Below are 6,000 nucleotides of genomic sequence, written 5' to 3' on the forward strand. Positions count from 1 at the left end.
AGCACATTTTTATTTATTATTTAACCAGGAATTGAGCCCAGGGGCACTTTACCACTGAGCCACATCCCCAGCCCTCTTTTTATTTTTCATCTTGAGACAGTGTTTTGCTAAATTGTTTAGAGCCTCACTAAATTGCTGAGTCTGGCCTCAAACCTGTGATTCTCCTGAGCTGCTGGGATCACAGGCATGTACCATCATGCCCAGCCTAAGTACATTTTTTTTTTTTTTAAGATTTTAGTTGTTAATGGATATAATTTCTGTGTGGTGCTGAGGATCGAACCCAGGCCTCACACATGTTAGGCAAGCACTCTACCACTGAGCCACAACCCCAGCCCCTAAGTCCATTTTTAAGAGATATAAAATATGGGGCTGGGGATTTAGCTCAGTTGGTAGAGTGCTTGCCTCACATGCACAAGGCCCTGGATTCGATCCCCAGCACCACAAAACAACAACAAAACCATATAAGTTATCTTTTCACTAGACTAGAAGTGCTGTTGACCAACTTTACTACTGGTTATGCTCTTTTTTTTTAACAGTGACATTCCAGGCTGTCTACATTGTTTCAAAACTATTCTTGAAATAAACTTTAAGTGAGGGTTTTGCTTTTACAGGGTTACTTTGTATAGAAAAGATTTAGGTACTCAGTTGATACTCTTTGCTTGGTTTTATTTTTATTTTGTTTTTGAGACAGCTAGACTGGCTAGAGGTGCCCATTGCCACACCTGGTGTGTTGGTTAAGTAGGAATAAACACACATTGTAGTAATTAGTGAGTAATGAGTGAGTTGCCAGCATGGTGGCCACACCTGTGATTCTAGTGGCTTGGGAGGCTGGAGGCATGAGGATCACAAGTTCAAAACCAGCCTCAGCAATTTAGCCAAATTCTGTCTCAAGAATAACAAGGGCTGGGATGTAACTCAGTGAATAGTGTTCCTGGGTTCAATCCCTAGTACCAAAACAAAAAACCAAGAAACTTTATGTAATGTGGCCATGTAGAACTCAGGCTTGAGGATAGAGCAAGTCTGGATTCAAACCCCCGCTCTTCCCCCACTGACTCACTCACTGCTTTGGGTACTTGGGTACTTAGGTGACCTAATCTCTCTGGCCTTAGTGCATTGGGGTGTAATGAAGGAAGTGAAGACAGCGCCTGCCTAACCCCGAGGGTAGTAGTTGGGAAGTAGGGATCCTGAGAGGGCTTCTCTCTGGGCTGGGTGGTGGCTGGGCATAGTGCTCACTGTGACTCACCCGCTGGCTGTCCTGCTGGGAAGGCTTTGAAACTGGTGTTTGCAGTGGGGCCTGGAGTGCTGCCTAAGCCTGGTCGACTGGGTGTACTTGAAATGCAAGCTTCCTTTCTTCATTCACAGCACGCGATGGTTTTAAGTTGAGGGGCCAGTGTTGCCACTTGGGCCCTGGCCAGAGCTGAAAGCTGTGACGTGGGCAAAGTTGTTCTTTTGCGTCTAACCTTCTTCTTCCCTTCTTTGATCTCACACACCAAATACCCTTGGTTGTTCAAAACTACCTCACCTGTTCCCTGCCGTGACCTGTGCCTCTAACCAGATTTCTCTTCTGTTAGTAGGATTGACTTTTAGGATAGAGAAACAGCCACATGTCAATTTTAGTAATTTATAAAGAGTTAACAGAATTAATCTTTATTCTTTTTTTTTTTTTTTTTTGGTGCCAGTGATCACCAGGACCTTACTCTACCCTGAATCCCTGCATTTACATTTTAAAAGAGGTGTTTTTTTGTTTGTATGTTTTGTTTTTTAACAAACAAATGCCTTCTTTTGGGAAGGCATTTCCCAGAGGGGAGTATGCACAAGTAAGACAGTGAAGCCAGTGGTTGGGTCTCTGCACCTTGCCTGGCTTTGGAGTTAGTGCAGAGCTGAGTTCCACTCCAGCCCCTGCCGTGTAAGCAGCAGCAGCAGCAGCATGGTTCAGTCCCTGCACACCAGGAGCCTCAGCTGCTCACTTGTGGACACCACTGGGAACCCCCAATGGACGAGAAGTGCTGGTGTTCAGCACACAGTAGCCTTCACCCTGGGTAAGCCATTGTCAGGGCAGGTAGAGGGCTCTGTGGCTGGCACTGTGGTCAGATTCAAGTGCTCAGTTCCCCATGGTTTTCTTGCTCTTATTCCTGCTCCATCGCTTAGGCAGCATGTTGGGATCTCCAGTCTTAATTTGGATTTGCTTGCCCTCCCCTTCACTTTGCCAGGTTTTGCTTTGGATTTTGAAGCTATGTTATTCAGTGCATACATACATTTAGGGTTGCTGAATTAACCCCTTTCTCACCACGAAACGCTTCTTTATTCTTAGTGTTGTGGTCCAGGTTCTGAGATTGATTTTTGTCTGATATTGATAAAGTCACTTAAGCTGGTTTGATCATTTGGATGTTTTGTCTTTTTTCCCTTTTTCAATTTCAAACATATGGGTATCTTTAAAGTGACAGCATACAGTGGAATTTTATTCTGTTTTTTTTTTCTATATGGGGGATTGAGCCAAGGGGCACTTAACCACTGAGCCATACCCTCAGCTCTTTCTATGTTGTTATTTTGAGACAGCCAAAGTTTAAGCTTAAGAATGTTTTACAGTAAGATCTTATAATAATTTTAATTAGCATATTTGTTACCCTGAGTGAAATTGCACATCTTGCCTGTATTAAGATCCACCTAGCTGGGCATAGTGGCTCACACTTTCAAGCCTAACTGTTTAGGAGGCTAAGGCAAGAGGATTGCAAGGTCAAGACCAGCCTGGGCAATTTAGTGAGACCCTGTCCAAAAAAAATCCATCTGTGATTCCTTTCTGTGCACAACTGTCTTGGAATTCTTTCTCCTGTTGGACTACTGGATTTATTTATCTTTGTCTCTTTCTAGAAGTCCTTCAGGAGAGTAGCCTTTAGTCTGTAATGTTGCTTGCAAATATTTTTTTCAGTTTTCTCTGACTTTTGACTTACAGTGTTCTTTGCCATACATACACTGGGTTTTTTGGTGGAGGGCAGGGGCCGGGGATTGAACTTGGGGGCGCTAAACCACTGAGCCACATCCCCAGCCTTTTTTGTATTTTATTTTAGAGACTGGGTCTGCCTGAATTGCTTAGGGCCTTGCTAAGTTGCTGAGGCTGGCATGAACTCATGATCCTCCTGCTTCAGCCTCCTAAGCCACTGGGATTACAGGCATGTGCCACCATGCCCAACTCTTACGCTGGGTTTTTTGTGCTTCTTTTCTTACTGGGGATCGAACCCAGGGGTGCTCTATCATGGAGCTACATCCCCAGCACCTCCATCCCCTTTATTTTTTAAGCTTGGGACACAGTTTCTCAAATTGCCCTGGCTGGCCTCAAATTTGCAATTCTACTGCCTCTTGTATAGCTAGGGTTATAGGGTGCATCACCATACCCATCTCTTTTTTCCTGAATAATGTAATTGAATTCTTTTCTTTTAGAATTTCTGAATTTTGAGTCATATGATACACTTGATAATCTAAATATAGACAAATACTTGACTTGGAGGAAGAACTAACTATAAAATACAGTGCTGTTGTGCTACCTACTCATAGTTCAGTGGGTGGGAGGAATACTTTTGCTTTAGTTTCAACATCATTGTAGTCAGTAAATACTACTTAGCTTAATAACCAATGATGTAGACAGTGCTGCAGTTTCTGCCAGACGCGGAAGCACCGCACTCAGGGCTGAATTCTGGGTTCGAGACGGGGAAGGAAGCGGTCCATCTCGGTTCTCCACACCGGTCAGACCACAGAGGAGGCCAGCAGCCACCATGTTGGTAAACTGACGTCACCACACCTGTTTTTGACTGACCGCAGCTCATTCAGCCATAGAACAGGTAATTTCAGGCTGCAATTCGCCTGCGGCTTGCAGACAGATTGCTAGGGTTCAGCGCCTGGGGGCTTCTTAAAATCTGATCTTATCGGAGTGAACATGGAGCGCGGGGCAGCCGAGTCCCGGCTCCCGGAACCGTCCCGGAACCGCCCTGGCTCCGGGCTGCGGAGCCTGCGGAGGCTGCTTCTTGGACCCTGCTAATATCAGAGCAAACACGAAACACCAAGAAGCCGAATTCCAGCTCCCGGAACTGAGCCCGCGGGGACTGCTTCTTGGAGCTTACACTTATAGGAGCTTACACCGAGCACAGAGCGGCCGAGTTCCGGCTCCCGGAACCGTCCCGGAACCGCCCTGGCTCAGGGCTGCGGAGCCTGCAGAGGCTGCTTCTTGGACCCTGCTCCTATCAGAGCATACACCAAACACTAAGCGGCCGAATTCCGGCTCCCGGAACTGAGCCCGCGGGGGCTGCTTCTTGGAGCCTACACTTATAGGAGCTTACACCGAGCACGGAGCGGCCGAGTTCCGGCTCCCGGAACTTCCCTGGACCGGGGCTAGGAGCCCGCGGAAACTGCGTCTCGGTCCGGGTCCTGCTGAGGGCAGGTCAGGACTCACCCATTGCTTGGGTTGCCTGGCAAGGGGAACGAAATGCTGCCATTCGCATAGGATACCAACATGGCAGAGATCTGATGTCAGCAGAAAGCGGTGGAGGACAGATCTTCATCAATACCAGCGGTGACATAAGCAGTTGGTCTCCTGGTAAGGGGGGTGAGGCTCAGTCACCCGAGTCTCCTCAATTTGTACTCGAGCCAGAGGGAAGGAGCCGGGCCGCCGCCAGCCCCCGGAGCAGGCCCAGCGGCTCGCCAGCGTGGTGACCGCGTGACCCCAATTGGAGAGGGGGCGGAGCGGAGCCGCCACCCACACCCGCCAGGTGGGCAGACCCACGACCCAGTAGTACATGGGCGTGGTAGGAGGGGCAGGGCAGAGCCGCCCTTCGCGCTTGCAAGGTAAACAGACCTGTGACAGCCTGGCGGGTCAGGCCCAGTGGCCTGCCAGTGTGGTACACACGTCACCCCAACTCGAGTAGGGGCAGAGCAGATCCTTATCCCACGCCCGGATCAGGCCCTGCCGGTGTGGTGGTCACGTGACCCCAATTGGAGTGGGGGTGGAGCGGAACCGCCACCCGTGCCCGCAGGGTGAGCAGACCAGTGATCAACCTGCAGATCAGGCCCAGGGGTCCGCAGGCGTGGTAGGAGGGGCAGGGCAGATCCGCCGCCCGCGCCTTCAAGGTAGGCAGACCTACAACAGACCGGCGGATCAGGCCCAGGAGCCTGCCGGCGGGGTACAAACACCACCCTAATTGGAGTAGTGACAGAGCAGAGTCGCCTCCCTTGCCAGGAACAGGCCCAGCATCCTGCAGGCGGGGTAGTCACGACACCCCAATTGGAGTAGGGGCAAAGCAGAGCCTCCACTCGTGCCCGAAAGGTGGGCAGATCTGCGACCGACCAGCAGGACAGGCCCAGTGGCCTGCTGGTACGACAGACACGTCACCCCAATTGGAGTAGGGGCAGAACAGAGCCGCCACCAGCTCCCAGAACAGGCCCAGTGACCTGCCGGCGTGGTAGCCACGACACCCCAATTGGAATAAGGAGAGAGCAGAGCCGCCGCCCGCACCTGCAGGAAAGATACGCAAGCAGTATGAAAAGACAAGGAAAGAAAGGACCACAAGCAATGCAGGTCAACGCAACTTTAGAAGAGGTAACAGCTGCAGCAGATGGAATGTCAGATAAAGAATTCAGGATATACATGCTTCAGATGATCTGGAGTATCAAGGAAGACATTAAACAGCAAAATCAGACAATGAAAGATCACTTCGACAACGAATTACGCAAACAAATCCAGGAAGCAAAGGATCAACTATACAGGGAGATAGAGGTTATAAAAAACAAGCAATCAGAAATCCTAGAAATGCAGGAAGCAATAAACCAACTTAAAAACTCAATGGAGAATACTACCAACAGAGTAGAACACTTAGAAGATAGAACATCAGACAATGAAGACAAAGTATTTCAACTGGAAAAGAACATAGACAGCTCAGCAAGACTGTTAAGAAACCATGAGCAGAACATCCAAGAAATATGGGATAACATTAAGAGACCAAACTTAAGAGTCAT

The sequence above is a fragment of the Marmota monax genome, unplaced genomic scaffold, assembly GCF_021218885.2.
Source record: "Marmota monax isolate L192 unplaced genomic scaffold, Marmota_monax_Labrador192_F-V1.1 WCK01_AAM20220418_F8-fsc00086, whole genome shotgun sequence".
NCBI classification, from domain to species: Eukaryota; Metazoa; Chordata; class Mammalia; order Rodentia; family Sciuridae; genus Marmota; species Marmota monax.